Genomic DNA, 12,226 nt, shown 5'->3' on the forward strand with positions numbered 1-12,226 from the left:
CTTGTGTGCCAGTCTTGACTCCTGGGTGTGCCACCTCTCTCCCTCTCATTCAGTGGGCCATAGAAAGCCTATTTATTTTTTTTTTTAAATATTATTGGGTTTCTAAAGTCTCCCTGAAAAAAACAAAAAATACATAAAAAAACAGTGGGAGAGTAATATTGCCCTTTCAGCTTGTGTGCCAGTCTTGACTCCTGGGTGTGCCACCTCTCTCCCTTTCATTCAGTGGGCCATAGAAAGCCTATTTTTTTTTTTTTTAATATTATTTGGTTTCTAATTCTCCCTGAAAAAAAAAAAAAAACCTAAAAAAACAGTGGGAGAGTAATATTGCCCTTTCAGCTTGTGTGCCAGTCTTGACTCCTGGGTGTGCCACCTCTCTCCCTCTCATTCAGTGGGCCATAGAAAGCCTATTTATTTTTTTTTTTTAATATTATTGGGTTTCTAAAGTCTCCCTGAAAAAACAAAAAATACATAAAAAAACAGTGGGAGAGTAATATTGCCCTTTCAGCTTGTGTGCCAGTCTTGACTCCTGGGTGTGCCACCTCTCTCCCTTTCATTCAGTGGGCCATAGAAAGCCTATTTTTTTTTTTTTTTTAATATTATTTGGTTTCTAATTCTCCCTGAAAAAAAAAAAAAAACCTAAAAAAACAGTGGGAGAGTAATATTGCCCTTTCAGCTTGTGTGCCAGTCTTGACTCCTGGGTGTGTCACCTCTCTCCCTCTCATTCAGTGGGCCATAGAAAGCCTATTTATTTTTTTTTTTAAATATTATTGGGTTTCTAAAGTCTCCCTGAAAAAACAAAAAATACATAAAAAAACAGTGGGAGAGTAATATTGCCCTTTCAGCTTGTGTGCCAGTCTTGACTCCTGGGTGTGCCACCTCTCTCCCTTTCATTCAGTGGGCCATAGAAAGCCTATTTTTTTTTTTTTTAATATTATTTGGTTTCTAATTCTCCCTGAAAAAAAAAAAAAAACCTAAAAAAACAGTGGGAGAGTAATATTGCCCTTTCAGCTTGTGTGCCAGTCTTGACTCCTGGGTGTGCCACCTCTCTCCCTCTCATTCAGTGGGCCATAGAAAGCCTATTTATTTTTTTTTTTAAATATTATTGGGTTTCTAAAGTCTCCCTGAAAAAACAAAAAATACATAAAAAAACAGTGGGAGAGTAATATTGCCCTTTCAGCTTGTGTGCCAGTCTTGACTCCTGGGTGTGCCACCTCTCTCCCTTTCATTCAGTGGGCCATAGAAAGCCTATTTTTTTTTTTTTTTTAATATTATTTGGTTTCTAATTCTCCCTGAAAAAAAAAAAAAAACCTAAAAAAACAGTGGGAGAGTAATATTGCCCTTTCAGCTTGTGTGCCAGTCTTGACTCCTGGGTGTGTCACCTCTCTCCCTCTCATTCAGTGGGCCATAGAAAGCCTATTTATTTTTTTTTTTAAATATTATTGGGTTTCTAAAGTCTCCCTGAAAAAACAAAAAATACATAAAAAAACAGTGGGAGAGTAATATTGCCCTTTCAGCTTGTGTGCCAGTCTTGACTCCTGGGTGTGCCACCTCTCTCCCTTTCATTCAGTGGGCCATAGAAAGCCTATTTTTTTTTTTTTTAATATTATTTGGTTTCTAATTCTCCCTGAAAAAAAAAAAAAAACCTAAAAAAACAGTGGGAGAGTAATATTGCCCTTTCAGCTTGTGTGCCAGTCTTGACTCCTGGGTGTGCCACCTCTCTCCCTCTCATTCAGTGGGCCATAGAAAGCCTATTTATTTTTTTTTTTAAATATTATTGGGTTTCTAAAGTCTCCCTGAAAAAACAAAAAATACATAAAAAAACAGTGGGAGAGTAATATTGCCCTTTCAGCTTGTGTGCCAGTCTTGACTCCTGGGTGTGCCACCTCTCTCCCTTTCATTCAGTGGGCCATAGAAAGCCTATTTTTTTTTTTTTTTTAATATTATTTGGTTTCTAATTCTCCCTGAAAAAAAAAAAAAAACCTAAAAAAACAGTGGGAGAGTAATATTGCCCTTTCAGCTTGTGTGCCAGTCTTGACTCCTGGGTGTGTCACCTCTCTCCCTCTCATTCAGTGGGCCATAGAAAGCCTATTTATTTTTTTTTTTAAATATTATTGGGTTTCTAAAGTCTCCCTGAAAAAACAAAAAATACATAAAAAAACAGTGGGAGAGTAATATTGCCCTTTCAGCTTGTGTGCCAGTCTTGACTCCTGGGTGTGCCACCTCTCTCCCTCTCATTCAGTGGGCCATAGAAAGCCTTTTTTTTTTTTGGTTTTTTTAATATTATTTGGTTTCTAAAGTCTCCCTGAAAAAAACAAAAAAAACATAAAAAACAGTGGGAGAGTAATATTGCCCTTTCAGCTTGTGCGCCAGTCTTGACTCCTGGTTGTGCCACCTCTCTCTCTCTAATTGTGGGCCATAGAAAGCCTTTTTTTTTTTTTTTTTTAATATTATTTGGTTTCTAAAGTCTCCCTGAGAAAAAAAAATAAATAAATTAGGTGGGAGATTAATATTGACATTAGTGCTTGAGTGACAGTCCTGCGTGTGTGTCATCTCTGTGATTTTGTGCCACAGAAAACAGAGTGTGTAACATTGTGCCTGATTTTCCTTGTGGTCTCACCAACCTGTTAAGGGATATTGAAATCATACTGAAGTTATAGCTCACCGTGTAAGTTGTTTGATAGCAACAAATAAAGTTACTTTGGTTAAGATTTTAAAACAATGAGGAAGTCTGGTGCAAGAGGTCGTCGTGGGCGTTCATTGTCAGCTGGTAATGATGGTAGTGGTAGTGGAGCATCAGGTGGTCGTGGGGATAAAAATATTCCACCTAAGTCTGGAGCTGTGGAGCCAGTTTCGTCGTCAGGCTACACAAGGCCTCGAACGCTCTCTTTTCTGGGAGTAGGAAAACCGCTTTTAAAGGCGGAGCAGCAACAGCAAGTTTTGGCTTACATTGCAGACTCAGCCTCTAGCTCTTTTGCCTCCTCTTCCGAAACTGGTAAATGTAAAAGCAGCGCGTCGCTTGTGGATGTTCACGGTCAGGGACAAGTCGCTTCCTTGTCCTCCTCAGCAAAAACTACAACAAGAGAGAAGGATGCAGCAGGCGACACAACGGGTCACTCCATGGAGCTCTTTACACATACCGTCCCTGGCTTAGAAAGTGAAACATTTAACAGGCCATGCCCATTACAAGTATATTCTGACATGGAGTGCACTGATGCACAGCCACAGCCAGAGTACTATGCTGCTCCTTTGACTCAGACCACCACATTGCCCTCTCAGGGTACAGATCCACAATCAGACCCTGATGAGACTATGTTGCCCCGCCACGAACGCTATACCACCGACCGACACAGTGACACAGACGAAGTTGCACACGAGCTCGAAGAGGAGGTAATAGATGACCCAGTTATTGACCCCGATTGGCAGCCATTGGGGGAACAGGGTGCAGGCGGCAGTAGTTCAGAAGCGGAGGTGGAGGAGGGGCCGCAGCAGGCATCAACATCGCAACAGGTTCCATCTGCCGGGCCCGTATCTGGACCAAAACGCGTGTCAAAGCCAAAACCTGTTGGAGCACAGCGTTGCCATCCGGTTAAAGCTCAGTCTGCAATCCCTGAAAAGGGATCAGAGTCTAGGAAGAGTGCAGTCTGGCATTTTTTTAAACAACATCCAACTGATCAGCGCAAAGTCATCTGTCAAAAATGTTCAACTAGCTTAAGCAGAGGTCAGAATCTGAAAAGTCTAAATACTAGTTGCATGCATAGACACTTAACCACCATGCATTCTCAAGCCTGGACTAACTACCAAACGTCCCTCAAGGTTGTAGCACCCTCGGCCAATGAAGCTAGTCAGCAACGCAACATCCCTTCCGTCACTGTAAGGCCACCATTTTCCGCACCACCGGCAGTATCTGTGCAGGTTTCTTTGCCAGCCAAAAGCAGTCAGGGTCAGGGAATCACCAGTTTTGTAGGAGGAAATATTGCATGTAGGGCACCGGCGGAAACAATACCGTCTCCAACCGTCTCTCAGTCTGCCATGTCCACCGGCACACCCTAAAGTTCCACGATCTACAGCTCTCCAGTCCAGCTCACCCTACATGAGACTCTGGTTAGAAAAAGGAAGTACTTATCCTCGCATCCGCGTACACAGGGTTTTAACGCCCACATAGCTAGACTAATCTCGTTAGAGATGATGCCCTACCGGTTAGTTGAAAGCGAAGCTTTCAAAGCCCTGATGGAGTACGCTGAACCACGATACGAGCTACCCAGTCGACACTTTTTTTCCAGAAAAGCCATCCCAGCCCTGCACCAGCATGTTAAACAGCGCATCGTCCATGCACTCAGGCAATCTGTGAGTACAAAGGTGCACCTGACTACAGATGCATGGACCAGTAGGCATGGCCAGGGACGTTATGTGTCCATCACGGCACACTGGGTGAATGTGGTGGATGCAGGGTCCACAGGCGACATCAATTTAGGGACAGTTGTGCCTAGCCCACGGTCTAGGAAACAGTTGGCTGTAGGCGTTCGCACCCCCTCCTCCTCCTCCTCGTCCTCCTGCAGAAGCTACAGCTCTTCCACAGAACGCAGTCGGCCAACCACTCCATCGGCAGATGACACTGTTGCACACCAGTTGTCCCATTATGGGCCAGCTACTGCCAAGCGTCAGCAGGCTGTATTGGCTATGAAGTGTTTGGGCGACAACAGACACACCGCGGAAGTTCTGTCCGAGTTCTTGCAACAAGAAACGCAGTCGTGGCTGGGCACAGTAGATCTTGAGGCAGGCAAGGTAGTGAGTGATAACGGAAGGAATTTCATGGCTGCCATCTCCCTTTCCCAACTGAAACACATTCCTTGCCTGGCTCACACCTTAAACCTGGTGGTGCAGTGCTTATTGAAAACTTATCCTGGGTTCTCCGACCTGCTCCTCAAAGTGCGTGCACTTTGCTCACATATCCGACGTTCGCCTGTACACGCCAGCCGTATGCAGACCTATCAGCGGTCTTTGAACCTTCCCCAGCATCGCCTAATCATAGACGTTGCAACAAGGTGGAACTCAACACTGCACATGCTTCAGAGACTGTGCGAACAGAGGCGTGCTGTTATTTATTTGTGGGAGGATACACGGGCAGGCAGTAGGATGGCAGACATGGAGTTGTCAGGTGTGCAGTGGTCGAAGATACAAGACATGTGTCAAGTCCTTCAGTGTTTTGAGGAATGCACACGGCTGGTTAGTGCAGACAACGCCGTAATAAGCATGAGCATCCCCCTAATGCGTCTGCTGATGCAAAGTTTGACGCACATAAAGGAGCAGGCGTCTGCACCAGAGGAAGAGGGAAGCCTTGATGACAGTCAGCCATTGTCTGGTCAGGGCAGTGTACAGGACGAGGTAGCGGGCGAAGAGGAGGTGGAGGACGAGGAGGATGATGGGGATGAGTATATTTTTAATGCGGAAACTTTCACGGGGGCACAGGAAATTGGTTGCGTGTCACGGCCGGGTTCTGGTTTTTTGAGGGACACAAGTGACGTAGATTTGCCTGCAACTGCCCCTCAACCAATCACAACCGGAGATTTGACAAGTGGAACTTTGGCCCACATGGCGGATTATGCCTTACGTATCCTACAAAGGGACACACGCATTACGAAAATGATGAACGATGACGATTACTGGTTGGCCTGCCTCCTTGATCCACGCTATAAAGGCAAATTGCAAAATATTATGCCACATGAGAACTTGGAACTAATATTAGCAACCAAACAATCAACTCTTGTTGACCGTTTGCTTCAGGCATTCCCAGCACACAGCGCACGTGATCGTTCTCACACGAGCTCCAGGGGGCAGCAGACTAGGAGTGTTAGGGGTGCACACATCAGAAGTGGCGTTGGACAGAGGGGTTTTCTGACCAGGTTGTGGAGTGATTTTGCTATGACCGCAGACAGGACAGGTACTGCTGCATCAATTGAAAGTGACAGGAGACAACATTTGTCCAGTATGGTTACTAACTATTTTTCATCCCTTATCGATGTTCTCCCTCAACCGTCATTCCCATTTGATTACTGGGCCTCCAAATTAGACACCTGGCCAGAATTGGCAGAATATGCATTGCAGGAGCTTGCTTGCCCGGCAGCAAGTGTCCTATCAGAAAGAGTATTCAGTGCTGCAGGGTCAATATTAACCGAAAAAAGGACTCGTCTGGCTACCCAAAATGTTGACGATCTAACATTCATTAAAATGAACCACAACTGGATTTCAAAATCTTTTGCCCCACCTTGCCCGGCCGACACCTAGCTTTCCTATGAAAAGCTCTTGCCTGTGAATTACTTTTCTAATGTCTAATTTGCTGCTGCAGATTGTACAGCATACGACATGTTTACACCTCCCTAAATGGCCAAACTCCCCACACGGGGCCGTGGTATCGCGACTTGGCGCAAGCACCCGTGAGACTGCTGTTTGTCTGAAGAGGTGGGTGTGCTCGCTTTTGGTTGACGGCATTGCTACTGGGTCCCTCATAGTACAATGTAGTGTCTCTGGCGGTGGTGGTGCGCACCCAACGTCAGACACACCGTTGTAACATGAGTGGCCCTGGGGCGGTCCCGCCGGCCTCAAGAGAGTTCCCCCCTACCCCAGCTCAAACTGGGCTCTACTACGTGCAAAATTATGTCGCACAGCTCCACCAATCTTTAGTCTATTCGCTGACATCATTCAATGTCTGGCACTGACAATACAAATTTGTAGACATCTATGATGCAACTTAAAGTAGTCTGTGTCTGTGTCCTATATTGGCACCATTAAATAGTTACTGCCAAATTACTATGTCAGAAACACAGCAGATGAGCCCACCCCTGTACCTAAGTATGCCATCTTTTTTTTTGTTTTGGTTGTTTTGCGAGACATTAACATCTATTTATATTTTGGGAGTACTGGGACAGACACTCCTTGCACTACTCCTCCACTCAGCACCAAGCTGCCTGCCCGTGTATCCATGTAACCGCTGTAAAACTGCCATGAGCCTATTGTTTGTTATTTTAGGCCTTTGATAGCCTGTCTGCGGTCCCTACTCCTCCACTGACCACCAAGCTGCCTGCCCGTGTATCCATGTAACCGCTGTAAAACTGCCATGAGCCTATTGTTTGTTATTTTAGGCCTTTGAAGCCTTTCTGCGCTCCCTCCTTCCACTAGTCCTCCACTGACCAGACCACTGCTGCCCGTGTACCCCTGGAACCAATTTTAAAGTGCCTACAGCCAGCCCATTTTATTGTGTTAGGCCTTCGAAGCCTGTCTGCGGTCCATACTTCCACTAGGCCTCCACTGACCAGACCACTGCTGCCCGTGTACCCCTGGAACCAATTTTAAAGTGCCTACAGCCAGCCCATTTTATTGTGTTAGGCCTTCGAAGCCTGTCTGCGGTCCATACTTTAAATACTCCTCCACTCACCACCAAGCTGCCTGCCCGTGTATCCATGTAACCGCTGTAAAACTGCCATGAGCCTATTGTTTGTTATGTTAGGCCTTTGATAGCCTGTCTGCGGTCCTTACTTTAAATACTCCTCCACTCACCACCTAGCTGCCTGTGTATCCATGTAACCGATGTAAAACTGCCATGACTGCCTACTGTTTGTTATTTTAGGCCTTTGATAGCCTGTCTGCGGCCCCTACTTGCAATACTCCTCCACTGACCACAATGCTGCCTGGAGTGCCTGCCTGTGTATCCATGTAACCGATGTAAAACTGCCATGACTGCCTACTGTTTGTTATTTTAGGCCTTTGATAGCCTGTCTGCGGCCCCTACTTGCAATACTCCTCCACTGACCACAATGCTGCCTGGAGTGCCTGCCTGTGTATCCATGTAACCGATGTAAAACTGCCATGACTGCCTACTGTTTGTTATTTTAGGCCTTTGATAGCCTGTCTGCGGCCCCTACTTGCAATACTCCTCCACTGAGCACAATGCTGCCTGGAGTGCCTGCCTGTGTATCCATGTAACCGATGTAAAACTGCCATGACTGCCTACTGTTTGTTATTTTAGGCCTTTGATAGCCTGTCTGCAGCCCCTACTTGCAATACTCCTCCACTGACCACACCAATGCTGCCCGTGTACCCCTGGAACCTATTTAAAAGTTCATAGAGCCTAGTTATATATTTTATTTACTATTAATAAGGCCATGATGGACTACGCTGTACCACGCTACAAGCTAACCAGTCGACACTTCTTTTGCGAGAAAAGCCATCCCAACCCTCCACCAGCATGTAGAAGACCGCATTGTCCATGCACTCTGGCAATCTGTGAGTACAAAGGTGCACCTGACAACAGACGCATGGACCTGTAGGCATGGCCACGGAAGATTACGTGTCCATTACGGCGCAATGGGTTAATGTGGTGGATGCATGGTCCACAGGGGACAGCCTACTAAGTCTGTCTGCAGTCCCTAATTCAAATTGTCCTCCACTGTCTAAATCGGAACTTCCACCTTCTGGCTTTCGGCCTATAGTATCAGAAATTAAACTGCATTTGGCCTTCAACTTTGGTTAGGGCCTACTAACGGCTTCTGCCCCTCCCTGGTGTTGCCCTCAACTAAATAAAGCTGAGCTTCAACCTTCCGGCTCTCATTATGTGGTTTTAAAAAAAAAAATGGTGGTTAGGGCCTACTAACGGCTTCTGCCCCTCCCTGGTGTTGTCCTCAACTAAATAAAGCTGAGCTTCAACCTTCCGGCTCTCATTAAGTGGTTTTAAAAAAAAAAAAATTGGTGGTTAGGGCCTACTAACGGCTTCTGCCCCTCCCTGGTGTTGTCCTCAACTAAATAAAGCTGAGCTTCAACCTTCCGGCTCTCATTATGTGGTTTAAAAAAAAAAAATGGTGGTTAGGGCCTACTAACGGCTTCTGCCCCTCCCTGGTGTTGTCCTCAACTAAATAAAGCTGAGCTTCAACCTTCCGGCTCTCATTAAGTGGTTTTAAAAAAAAAATGGTGGTTAGGGCCTACTAACGGCTTCTGCCCCTCCCTGGTGTTGTCCTCAACTAAATAAAGCTGAGCTTCAACCTTCCGGCTCTCATTAAGTGGTTTTAAAAAAAAAATGGTGGTTAGGGCCTACTAACGGCTTCTGCCCCTCCCTGGTGTTGTCCTCAACTAAATAAAGCTGAGCTTCAACCTTCCGGCTCTCATTATGTGGTTTTAAAAAAAAAAAAAATGGTGGTTAGGGCCTACTAACGGCTTCTGCCCCTCCCTGGTGTTGTCCTCAACTAAATAAAGCTGAGCTTCAACCTTCCGGCTCTCATTAAGTGGTTTTAAAAAAAAAAAAAATGGTGGTTAGGGCCTACTAACGGCTTCTGCCCCTCCCTGGTGTTGTCCTCAACTAAATAAAGCTGAGCTTCAACCTTCCGGCTCTCATTATGTGGTTTTAAAAAAAAAAATGGTGGTTAGGGCCTACTAACGGCTTCTGCCCCTCCCTGGTGTTGTCCTCAACTAAATAAAGCTGAGCTTCAACCTTCCGGCTCTCATTAAGTGGTTTTTAAAAAAAAATGGTGGTTAGGGCCTACTAACGGCTTCTGCCCCTCCCTGGTGTTGTCCTCAACTAAATAAAGCTGAGCTTCAACCTTCCGGCTCTCATTAAGTGGTTTTAAAAAAAAAAAAATTGGTGGTTAGGGCCTACTAACGGCTTCTGCCCCTCCCTGGTGTTGTCCTCAACTAAATAAAGCTGAGCTTCAACCTTCCGGCTCTCATTATGTGGTTTAAAAAAAAAAAATGGTGGTTAGGGCCTACTAACGGCTTCTGCCCCTCCCTGGTGTTGTCCTCAACTAAATAAAGCTGAGCTTCAACCTTCCGGCTCTCATTAAGTGGTTTTAAAAAAAAAATGGTGGTTAGGGCCTACTAACGGCTTCTGCCCCTCCCTGGTGTTGTCCTCAACTAAATAAAGCTGAGCTTCAACCTTCCGGCTCTCATTAAGTGGTTTTAAAAAAAAAATGGTGGTTAGGGCCTACTAACGGCTTCTGCCCCTCCCTGGTGTTGTCCTCAACTAAATAAAGCTGAGCTTCAACCTTCCGGCTCTCATTAAGTGGTTTTAAAAAAAAAATGGTGGTTAGGGCCTACTAACGGCTTCTGCCCCTCCCTGGTGTTGTCCTCAACTAAATAAAGCTGAGCTTCAACCTTCCGGCTCTCATTATGTGGTTTTAAAAAAAAAAAAAATGGTGGTTAGGGCCTACTAACGGCTTCTGCCCCTCCCTGGTGTTGTCCTCAACTAAATAAAGCTGAGCTTCAACCTTCCGGCTCTCATTAAGTGGTTTTAAAAAAAAAAAAAATGGTGGTTAGGGCCTACTAACGGCTTCTGCCCCTCCCTGGTGTTGTCCTCAACTAAATAAAGCTGAGCTTCAACCTTCCGGCTCTCATTATGTGGTTTTAAAAAAAAAAATGGTGGTTAGGGCCTACTAACGGCTTCTGCCCCTCCCTGGTGTTGTCCTCAACTAAATAAAGCTGAGCTTCAACCTTCCGGCTCTCATTAAGTGGTTTTTAAAAAAAAATGGTGGTTAGGGCCTACTAACGGCTTCTGCCCCTCCCTGGTGTTGTCCTCAACTAAATAAAGCTGAGCTTCAACCTTCCGGCTCTCATTAAGTGGTTTTAAAAAAAAAAAAATTGGTGGTTAGGGCCTACTAACGGCTTCTGCCCCTCCCTGGTGTTGTCCTCAACTAAATAAAGCTGAGCTTCAACCTTCCGGCTCTCATTATGTGGTTTAAAAAAAAAAAATGGTGGTTAGGGCCTACTAACGGCTTCTGCCCCTCCCTGGTGTTGTCCTCAACTAAATAAAGCTGAGCTTCAACCTTCCGGCTCTCATTAAGTGGTTTTAAAAAAAAAATGGTGGTTAGGGCCTACTAACGGCTTCTGCCCCTCCCTGGTGTTGTCCTCAACTAAATAAAGCTGAGCTTCAACCTTCCGGCTCTCATTAAGTGGTTTTAAAAAAAAAATGGTGGTTAGGGCCTACTAACGGCTTCTGCCCCTCCCTGGTGTTGTCCTCAACTAAATAAAGCTGAGCTTCAACCTTCTGCTCCAAATTACCATTTTAAAAAATGCAATAGGCTTTTCCGGCCTACTAAAGGTGTCTGCCCCTCCCTGGTGTTGTCCTCAACTGAACAAAGCTGAGCTTCCACATTCTGGCTTTCGCCCTATACTATCAGATATTAAACTGCATTTGGCCTACTAGTGTGGTTAGGCCCTTGAAACAGTGTCTGCTGCTCTTGGGTTTGCTACTCCACTGAACAAAGCAATGCCGCCTGTTTAGTCCTGTTACCAATTTTGAACTGCATGTAGCCTACTTTATTCTTTGGCCCTATATCTGTTTCCTCCTCATCCTGCCCATTGCCCAGCCACTGCTAAATGAGTCTGCTGGTACATTGACCTAGACCACTACATTCCCCTTGTACTCTACACAGCCAGAATCTGACCCTGCTGAAAGTAAGGTTCCCCTTCCCGCATGTTATACCACCTTACACAGGGACAAAGAGGAAGGTGCAGATGAAAGTGCAGGTTCCTTCATCAGGTGGGGGGGCATACTCGTTGGCGACGTCACTGGCACAGGGCCCCTCAGAGTACGCAAAAGTGTCGCTGCTGGTGGGAGGCGCCCCCGCCATGCAAACACACCGCCGTACTTTGAGGGGCCCTGTGCCAGTGGCAATGCGAACGAGTGGGCCCCCCCTGCTTGCTCAGGATCACAGCACTTGCAACTTTTAAATACTTACCTTTCCCTGCAACACCGCCGTGACGTAGTCCGCATTTCCTGGGCCCACGAAAAACTTGAGCCAGCCCTACTCCCCCCACAACTTTCCCCCAATTCCCTATGCCCAACTATTATTATACAGTTAATTAAGATTGGCAAGCTTCAGAAACAAGAATGGATGTTTTTGGCATTAAAATGGGCACTGTAGGTGTTTTCCTGGCCTCCACTCACTGCCGACTATGCTTCCCCATTGACTTGCATTGGGTTTCGTGTTTCGGTCGATCCCCGACTTTTAGCGATAATCGGCCGACTGCACTCGACTCGACTCTGGACAAAATCGGGTTTCCCAAAACCCTACTCGATCTTAAAAAAATGAAAGTCGCTCAACCCTAGTGTTGAGCATTCAGATACCGCAAGTATCGGGTTTTGACCGAGTTCCATTATTTTTGTGATATCGGAAATCAGAATTGGAAGTTCCCAGTGTATGGTTCCCAGGGTCTGGAGGAGAGGAGACTCTCCTTCAGGCCCTGG

At 45.8% G+C, this 12,226-nt stretch overlaps 1 protein-coding gene across 1 annotated transcript in view; it reads right to left on the reverse strand.

Moving 5' to 3' along the window:
* The window catches only part of LOC143808709 (cytochrome P450 2K4-like), a 137,667-nt gene that overhangs the window by 93,990 nt on the left and 31,451 nt on the right, over nt 1–12,226 (reverse strand). The window lies entirely within an intron of this gene.

Source organism: Ranitomeya variabilis, chromosome 2 (genome assembly GCF_051348905.1).
Source record: "Ranitomeya variabilis isolate aRanVar5 chromosome 2, aRanVar5.hap1, whole genome shotgun sequence".
Classification (NCBI taxonomy): domain Eukaryota; kingdom Metazoa; phylum Chordata; class Amphibia; order Anura; family Dendrobatidae; genus Ranitomeya; species Ranitomeya variabilis.